Source organism: Puma concolor, chromosome B3, assembly GCF_028749965.1.
Source record: "Puma concolor isolate L17-30 chromosome B3, mPumCon1.1.hap2, whole genome shotgun sequence".
NCBI lineage: Eukaryota > Metazoa > Chordata > Mammalia > Carnivora > Felidae > Puma > Puma concolor.
Genome location: NC_141672.1, coordinates 86,411,207 through 86,421,276, shown reverse-complemented (window position 1 = coordinate 86,421,276; position 10,070 = coordinate 86,411,207).

The following is a 10,070-nucleotide window of genomic DNA, read 5'->3' as shown; positions in this document are numbered from 1 at the left end:
CAGACTGACAGCCGGGACAGACTGGCTGCTCCGTCATCTCCAGTCCAGCCGCCGGGCACCTCCCCCACTGCCCGCCGCAGTCCCTGCAGACTGGCTGTCCTCGGCTCCAGCTACCTGGCATCGGGCAGGGCACCCCAGCAGGGCAGTGCAGTCCTTGCAGTGATGGCAGTACCCACATTCCCCTTCCTCTGTTCCACGCTCTAGTCCCATCTCTCCTGGGAGTGGGGCAGCTGCTCCCCTCCTCCATAAAGTGCCTAAACTCTAGGTCCCAGGAACACTTACTGAGCCACCTGGCCCCTCATCCCCAACGGACTAGGTGGAGGGCACGGCTTCTGAGGGCAGGGACACCAGGGCACCAATTAAATTTGGCTGCAGCACTTGCCCCCTCCCCCATCATAGGAACCCCCCGGGGGTCGGGGAATAAAGAAAGCTGGACTTTTATAGTCCTTTTATCTGACCCACTCCCTCTTAAAGGGATCGGAACCCTCTCCTTAAAGGGATCTCCTGAAATTATTTGCCCCCAAGCAAATCCAAGTGCAGACGTCTGTTTGGTCTTTACCTGCTGGGGCCCCTTTCCCTAGAGATGGGGAGGCAGAAGTGCTCTCCCTGTGACTCTGAACTGGAGGGTCAAGGCCCCCTCCTGCCGACAAGGAGCCAGCTGTTGAGTGCCCAGCAGAGAACAGGACCTCTCTCTCCTCTAATGGCACTCACTGCCACAGCCTGGGGTGGGGTTGGGGGTGGGGGGTTCAAGGTGAGGTGGGGGCCTGTGTGGGCACAGTCTCTGGTAAGATGGAACAAGGGGGGCTACATGCACTCAAACTTTGGGGAACACATGTCCATGGTGCTGTATCCAAAACCCCCATCTGTCCAGTGCAAGCCTCCAAATTGCTGGCAGGGGAAGTCTTTGCAGGCTTCCTGTCCCCGAAAAGGCTGCATTCTCCTTTCCTCTCTCCCAATTCCTGACTCCTGCCCTCTTTGGGGCCCCTGGTCTCACCCTTGGGGTGCCCTCTCTGCCCCTTATCCAAGTTGCCTCTACCACAGCCCCAACAACTGCAGACTACACCCCATTTCAGGTTATTTCCTGCCCTAACGCTTGCCCCTGGGGTCCGTCTCACCCCCTTGAGCCCTCCCCCCACCAACCAAGGGGTGGGGGATGGGCACACCTCGGCTGCGGGGAGCCCAGCCGAGCTGCAGCCTCTCCCTCCTGCTTACTCGGCACCTTGTCTCACCCAGCCCTTGGGACTGCAGGGTTCGAGGAAGGGTGGGTGTGAATGGGGGAAGGAGGGTCCGAGGGCACTCCAGACCGACCGAGGGACAGAGTCGGAAGCAGGCACTCATTGAGGCCACCTCTTCTGCCCCTCCTCCCTTCGCCCGTGGAGGGTCGAGGCTGCCAAGGGAGGGCTTCCCCGGGCGCTTGGGAACTCGCCAAGGCCCCCGCGCCTGCCACTCCCTTGAGGAGAGGCTCCCCCGTTCCGGGGCTGGGGCTCGGAGGCCTCCCCCCACTCCACCCCCCCCCCTCCGGCAGCTGCTGCAGCCTCCGGCTGAGGTCAGGCTCCACCTCCTTTCTCCGGAGGGAGAGCGCGAGGGTTGTTTGTTGTTGGGGTGTGAGAGGGAGAAGGTTCGAGATCACCTGGCTGGGTGGGCACGGGCTCCGAGGGCGGGATCGGGCCGGGTGGGCTGGCTTCGGCAGGAGCCTACTGAGGTGGGTGAAATGCTAACCTCACCCTACCCCCACCCCTACCCCTGCGGGTTCTAAAAAAGCAGCCCCGGTCCACTGCTTTAGTTCTATCCAGCCGCCCACTGGCCCGAGCCCCCCGCCCGACTATCCACCCTTACGGAGGGGCCAGAATGCCCCTGACAAAAAGACGAGCCCTTGGGTTACCGAGGGGAATAAGACTGTTCCTGCTCTCAAGAAGCTTCCCGTCGGAGGCTGGAATGTGTCGTGGGTCGAAAGACAAGCAGACAGAACAGCGTGATTAACACAACTTCATGACAGCAACACGTAATGGCTGCTGAGGAAGCAAAGGGAAGGGTGCCATGGTCTGCACCTGGTGTGGGGCTGGGGTGAAGTGCGAGAACGTTCGAGAAAGAGCTAAACTGTGCGCTGTCTTTTTGAAGGAGCAGGCATACTTCACCCCCACCTGCCATTGGTAGGGTGAAAGTTGAGGAAGCCCCAGGTGGGGTACCGGCTTTAGCAAAGGCACAGAGCTGTGAAATAGGGGCTGGGGCCACCCGGGCTTGGTAAACCTTGTCAGGGAGCTTCATTCCAAAGGCACTGGGGGGCACTGGGGAATTTTAAGGGAAGGAAGGTAATGGTCAGATTTGTGTGTGACCAGGATCTGGGGAGGCCGGTTGGGGGAGCAGCGGAATGTGGCTCTTGAGGGGAGAATGTTGAGCCTCGGTTTCCACTCAGTACCTGCTTCCCAGAAGGACGTTTAACCTTAGGTCTGTGCCCTCCCTCTCAGGTGCGGGTTGGGCGGTAAAGGGTCCATCTTCGGAGAAGTGTCCTCTCCAAGCACTGCTCCTCTGACCATGTAGGGGCTGTACTTTCTCTCTCCCCGCTGGGAAGGGATGTGGGGGATACCTCCTTCTCCTCCCTCACTCCTTCTAGGGAATTCTGCCCTCCCAAAATCAATGCTGTTTCCTGGAGCAGCGACAGGAAAGAAGACGACAAACATGGGGACCAACTTTCCCCTCCAGGTGCTCTTTCTGCACCTCACTTGGAACTAGAATTCTCAGGTAGTGGACATTGGTGATAAAAACCACATAGAGGGGCACCTGGGTGACTCAGTCGGTTAGGCATCCAACTTCAGCTCAGGTCATGATCTCACAGTCCGTGAGTTTGAGCCCTGCGTCAGGCTCTGTGCTGTCAGTTCAGAGCCTGGAACCTGCTTCAGATTCTGTGTCTCCCTCTCTCTCTGCCCCTCCACCACTCATGCTCTGTCTCTATCAAAAAATGAATAAACGTTAAAAAAAATTTTTTTTTTAAGTTATTAAAACCACATAGAGACCCTGGCAGACGTCCTCAGTGGTGCCCTGAGGCTGGCATAAGGCTGAGCATTTGACTTTCAAGAGCTGGTCCTGTCCTCACCCGGATCCCAAAACACAGGCATGATTACTGTTGCCATTTCACAGATTTGGAAACCGAGGCTTAGAGCAGTTAGTGTCTCTGTCCCAGGTCACACAGGCAGACTCAAACCCCAGCCTGCCTGACTCAGGTCAGGGTCAGACTCCCTGGCCCCACTGCATAGCACCGCCTTCTGTGAGCCTGGAGACCATTGCCCTGCTTGCTTTCCTGTTTCCCTTCAACCACAGTTGGGATTGCCAGTGAATAGGACGGGGTGTGGGCGTGTCAGCAAAATCTCATACTATAGCCCTGCCCTTTCCAGAGAGCCTTTTTCTACAACATCTGGAAGCAAACTCTCTGGGGCTTTTCTTTGGAGTTTCTAGCATAGGTCAGACCCATTCATATTTGTTCCTGGAGCTGTCTGGACTCTGCCTCTGACTCTCAAGCCTGACTTTCTGTAAAGGTCTCCTGAAGCTCTGGTCCACCTTGCTCCCCGAATTTCCAGGGGGTCCACGCTGAATTCCTGGGGTGGGGGGAGCATTCTATACTGTCTTCCAAACGATCTGCTGCTTTGCCTGGGTCTCTGTGATGAGACTGTAGACCCCTGGAGGGTACGACTATCGCTTCATCTTTCTCTTTATGGCTTCCTATGTGTCTAGCACATCTCTGGACCCAAGGAAGGATAGCATTTTAGGTCCCTCAGAACCTACCTAGCCTCAGGATACACAACCCTCTACTTCTCTCCTTCCACAGACCCACTCAGGAATCCCACACTGGCAATCTTTGAACAGAACTCAGCAGGAAGACATATTCTGTTTGACAGTTCTTTTTAAAAATTTATTCATTTATTTAAGTAATCTCTACACTCAATGTGTGGCTCGAACTCACGACCCCAAGATCAAGAGTTGCATGCTCTCCCAACTAATCCAGCCAGGTGCCCCAGTTTGACAAATTCTTATCCCACAGGGCTTTCAAAGAGATTAAAATGAGGAGCCAATGCTGAAGTTTTTAGAGATTTACAGTAAAAAAATTTAATTTAAAAAGTTTAAAAATTTAAATAAAAAATTCCAGTTTCTCTCGAAAAATCAGAAAATCTGGCCACCTTTGGCCCACATTTCCACTTGCAACAATAGGCTGGTGCCAAATAGCAAATGCCATCTTTCTGGGACAAGCATGCTTAAGTTTGCCACGGCCCCGCATGGTCCTATTCAGGCACTTCTAAGACTTGCCTGACCCCTGAAGGTTTTCAGTGTGCCCACAGCAACACAGATGGGTGTTATGGTCTAGGCCTTTAGGGGTGTCTACTTCTCTTAGACCTACTTGGAGAGCCTTGCTACATTCTCACAGGCCATCTCTAATAGCACCTTTATTATTTTCCCAGGCGCAGAAGCCATAGACTCAGGCTGGAGATGAAAAGGTTAAATTCAACATGGCTCAGAATTTTGGCGCTTCTCTAAATGACTACTCACAAGAGTGTGGTATAATGTCTTGCAAGTAGTAGGTGCTTACTGTTTGACGAACTGAATAGGAAACGATGAGTTAATAGTAACTGACTAAATACATTAAGGGAGAAGGGAAAGCCGTGCCAAGAAGCATGAATGTCTGAGATGGTCTGGGTGTAGGTTGCTTGGGACCTCATCTTCCCCAGGGTCACTGCTGTCATGGCACTTGTCTGCTCAGATATCAAATGGGAATATTTTAAGGGAGACCCCTCCCTTGAGGAACCCCACGGGCTGTGGACTAGGAGTGGAGGGGTACACCCACTGGTTCCTTGAACCCAGACCTGCAGACTCCTGGGATGAGGAGGAAACCCAGATCTGGAACGGGCAGTGACTTGAGAGCCTGCAAAGCCAGGGGTCTTACAGAAGGCATGGGCAGGCACTTAACACCCGTTTCTCTCTTTAATCCTCAACAACCCTATCGGGTAAATATTATTCTCACATTTACAGTGAACGAGAAAACTGAGACCTGGAGAATCTAAGCAACTCCTCAAGATCACAAGGGTTTGGAGTGGCTCCGAACCTTTGCTTCTTTAAGTACAGCAGTTAGCATAAAGGTTAAACAAAGGTCTAACCCTTTGTGGGCCTAAAACCTTTACTCTTTCTACATTTCACATAGTGTAGTGGTTAAGAATAAAAACTCTTTAGCCAGACTTCCTGAGTGGAAGTCCTGGCTCTGCAGCCTCCTAAAACATGCAAAGCTCTCAGAACAGTGCCTGACCCATAGCAAATGCCCCCAAAGCACTAGCAGTTATGAACCTACTTCATCACGCCTCTATCGGGCCATTCCTGCAGTCTGCCCTGTTACTCTATTGGAATCTGGTCCTGTACCTCCTGTTTGCACCCTGTGTCCCATGTGGAGTCCCTACTATGTTGCTCCCATGGCTGTGCTCTGTCCACCCAGCCGCAGTATGTCAGACTGTGGCTTCAGCCAGGCTGGATGCCTTCCTTTGCTGGGTCTGAAGGAGGGACCAGCCTCCCTTCCTAGGACTTTTCCATGACACCCTCCCAACACCAGGGCTGTCTCTGTGACCCCAGCCATCTTCCTCAGCATTTGGAAAGATTTCCCTTGGTATCCCTAATCACAGTCCCCAAGATGAAGTGGCCCCATCTCCTCTAGGCTTTCAGCCAGAGCCACCAACCTCTCTAGTCTTCCAAGGCCAAGAGCAGAGGGTGAATCACCTATGGCTGTTTTGCTATCTTCTCTCAACCTCAGTGACCCATAAGAGCCAGGACCAGCCTGCCCAGCAGAGACACTCCCTGGAGAGGTCTCTGAACTACAGTCTGAGCCACAAGTACTGTGCTAACCAACTATGGCCCTACTCAAGCTCAGCAGGGTTCAGGCACCAGTGGGACCTGGGAGGTGATGCCAGTAACATTGCTTCTGACCTTGGAAAGCTTCTCCTCCACCCAGCAGTGGACCCTCTGGAACTAAAGAACTTGACAAAGAGTCTATGACTCAAGTAAGACTGAGTCAGACGACAAATAGCTGGGCAGGTGACACCAAGACTCAGGCATGAGATCTGACAAATATTTCTCCCTGATTCGTGAATATGGCTCTATTTTTAAAAATCTGGGCGCCTGGGTGGTGCAGTCGGTTAAGCGTCCGACTTCAGCCAGGTCACGATCTCGCGGTCCGTGAGTTCGAGCCCCGCGTCAGGCTCTGGGCTGATGGCTCGGAGCCTGGAGCCTGTTTCCGATTCTGTGTCTCCCTCTCTCTCTGCCCCTCCCCTGTTCATGCTCTGTCTCTCTCTGTCCCAAAAAATAAAATAAAAACGTTGGAAAAAAAAATTTAAAAAATCTTACAAGGGAGTTTGTGAAATTCACAGTTATATGGGCAACTCTTCCTCCTTAAGAAGTATACGGGGGAAGTCAGCAATTACCCTTTTTGCTTGTGTCTCTCTGCTGGAGTGTGTTCTGTGATGATATGTAACACTCCTAGAGAGATTTCATGAGCCAGGCATTGTGTTAAGTTCTTTCTTTGCGCTCATTTAAACCCCAACCAGTCTTAGGAAATAGGTTCTGTTATTATTCCATTTTACTGATGAGGAAACTGAGGCTTAGAAAAAGTTCCACAACTTGTCCAGAATCACAGTTAATAAGTAATGGAGACAGTGTTCAGATCCCAGCCTTGTCACTTTTAATTGTCCCTCTATCACTTGTTCCTAAATGAGCTTCCCCCAAACAATTCTCTATTCTTCTGTTTTCCAAACGTCTGTTAGCAACTCATTTGGATTTTATACATGAAGTTGCTGTGAGTAATATTCATCTGTTAGACTGGGGGCAAAATGTTGTGAGCGTATTGTCATATTTCTTTATAAGAAGAATATTCCTTTTGCACAGCCTCATCAAAAGTACCCCTTCTCTGCCCTCTGCACTCATTTTGACACTGAAATAACAATGTGGTCTTTTGGGAACGTCAGATACACTTCAACCAACTTCCAGTTACAGGCAAACCCAGTGCTCTCTTAGTGAGTTGATTTTGGGGTAAAGGCACCACCTCCCACCAAATTCCCAAAGCCTGGAATATTCTAGTCTTCTTTGGCGCCTCCCTTTCCCTTGCCAGCCACCACCCATAGCTAATCCATCACCACAGCCTGACTGTCATTTACCACCACTTCCACTACCTCCTTCTCCACACTCCAGGAACTGCCACCCTGTCATGGATGTCACCTCCCCCCCCCCCCCCCCCCGCCCCGGAACCATGTCTGTTTTCCATGCAGCAACCAGAAGATCTTTCCAAAACAGGCCGTATCATATCATTCTGCCGCTTCAGCCCTTCTGAGGCTCCTGCTGGCTGTCAGGCTAAAGATCTGAATCTGGGACTCACACCTGAGGCTGCCCCAGTGGGGAGGCTCCATGATCCCAGCCCCAAATCACACTCTTGCACCTGAGATGCTCCCTCTCTCTCAAGCCAGGCTGAGCAAGTGAGTAGTTCCTGGGTGAGATCTGTCTCTTCGACGAGGCTGGGGGGGGAACCACGTCTGCATTGGGTCCCGCTGCTTCCCCACCGCCTGCTAGGGTACCTGCACATGGTGGTTTCTCAGGAACAGTTACGGAATGGCGAATGATTAAGTGACTGTCAGAGAAATGAAGCCTTTGCCTGTGCCACAGTGGCTCTGACATTGGACTGCTTTGCCAGGTGGCCACAGGGGTAGAATTTTGTATCAGCTTAGAAATTAGTATTTTAGGGGCACCTGGGTGGCTCAGTTGGTTGGGCGGCCGACTTTGGCTCAGGTCATGATCTTGCGGTCCGTGAGTTCGAGCCCCACGTCGGGCTCTGTGCTGACAGCTCAGAGCCTGGAGCCTGTTACAGATTCTGTGTCTCCCTCTCTCTGACCCTCCCCCCTTCATGCTCTGTCTCTCTCTGTCTCAAAAATAAATAAACGTTAAAAAAAAAATTAGTATTTTAGAATTTTGTATCAGCTTAGAAAATTACCTCCTGTAAGCACACTGTGTACCAGGCCCTGCCTGCTGCTCTTAAACTCACTCCTCCCAGCCCACTCCTCCCAGGCTGTTTTCAGGACTAATTATGATGTTACCTTGGCCTCTGAGTCTTCGCCGTTTGTGAGTTTTGTGATTTGTGTATATTTTTACTGTAAAATTTGCTGACTTGATTAATTCAGTGACCGGATTACAATAGTTACATTTCCCACAGAGCAGACTCTGAAACCTAAACACATAAAAGTCACAGTTCTAGCTTTGGCAGTCCAGATGGCTTCTCCAAGAAGCTAGAGTCCGTGGCCCCAAAACCCTGCTCTTTCAGCTGCTACTAAAAAGATTGGAGAATTTAGTTCAAGGCAAAGCCTTGGGATTTCCTCTGCCCACTTCTGTCCCTCCGCACTGCAAATCGGCCCTTTATGTTTTAGTGAAATCTGATTTCATTCAGGGGCACCTGGCTGGTTCAGTCGGTTAAGTGTCCGACTTTTGATTTGAGCTCAGGTCATGATCTCACGGTTTGTGAGTCTGTGCTCTGCGCTGACAGCATGGAACCTGCTTGAGATTCTCTCTCCTTCTCTCTCTGCCCCTCCCCTGCTTACTCTCTCTCAAAAATAAAATAAATAAACATTTTTAAAAAGTCTGATTTCATTTAGATAAGCTCAGTGGAGGTCTAGAGGAAAGAGGTTCTCCCTTCCAGCAGCCCCCAGGGCTGGCATTCATTATGCAAGTATTTATTGGGTGGGCACCTCTATTTAGCCAGGCTTAATGCTGGGAATACAGCACCAAGCCAGAGACAGGTAATGTTTGGGTGAGCAATGCTCAGCGCTGGGTCTTAAAGTATGGAAAACATTGAAATTGATTGGGGTGATAGAAATGATCTGTTTTATGTCTACCTCCTCAACTAGATTGTAAGCTCCTCTGGCCCCACAATTGTTACTCTGCTGGCACACAGTGGCCCCTCAGTAAATGACAGTTATTCTTAACTGAGCTGGGCATTGGTGTGGTTGGAGGGGGCAGGAGGCTGCATGGGGGCAGGAGGTCCATCCATTGATTGAGGGCTGGGTGGTGGGCCCAGGTAACCCTCAGACTCTGAACTTCAGAGAGATGAAGTTTCTAGGAGGCAGCATGGAAATGGGTTGCATGATTGTTTCTGGTGAGAGGAGCAGGCTGGGGGTGGGGCGGGTGGAGGAAAGGGGCTTATCAGAGGACCTTGTGGGGAAGTATAAGATGGTTGAGTCCATAGGAGTGGCCACTTGGGGCTTCCAGCCTTGGAGCAGAAGGGACATAGAAGTTTATGGAATGCAGAATATGGGAAAGGGTAGGGTAGCCATTAGTAAGGGAGATGCCCCAGAGCTAACACTGAGAAGCCAGTGTTTCTCTGTCTGACCCTTCTTGAGGAGGGCTAACAGCCTCACTTACAGATCGTCTTGTTAACTACTGGCAACAAGCTCCACACTCCAGGGGCTCTTGCCACCCTGTTCCAAGGGTTACTCCAGGGCTCAGGAGTCCAGGACAAGAGGCTCCAGCCCCCCGGGAGGTATGGGTGATCAGGTAGAGAGAGCAGAAAAACCGTAGCACAAAGCTCTCCGATAGGCCCCTAAGGGTCGGGGAATGGGGCATGGGGCAGGGTGAGGTGGGGGTATGTGCCAGGGTTCCAAGCCCCTGGGAAGCCAGCACAGAAGACTAAGGAAGGCCCCGCTTGCTTTCCAGTGAGACTTCACCTTACTTCACTCTGGAGCCAGGCAGCGTCCCAGGGAGGGGTTGGCACCCTGAGAGATGGAGATACCAAAGGCCAACCTGCTTCCCATCCCCTCCTTCTCAGCCTTGCAGAACCATGGGGTATAGTCTGCCCAGGGGTGCCTGGGAGGTGGGAGCAGGGAGAGAGGTGGTGAAAGTGGCTGGCCCTTGCTGGGTCTGAACTGTTGCCAGCTCTGGGTGTTGGAAGTGGTGTCAGCCCAGGAGCAGATCCCTGCTCTCTGAAGCAACTGTAGTCACACAAAATTCACAGGCCTTCAGCCTTAATTAGCAATCTTGCGGTGGCCCCGACCCCACCCTTCCACTTT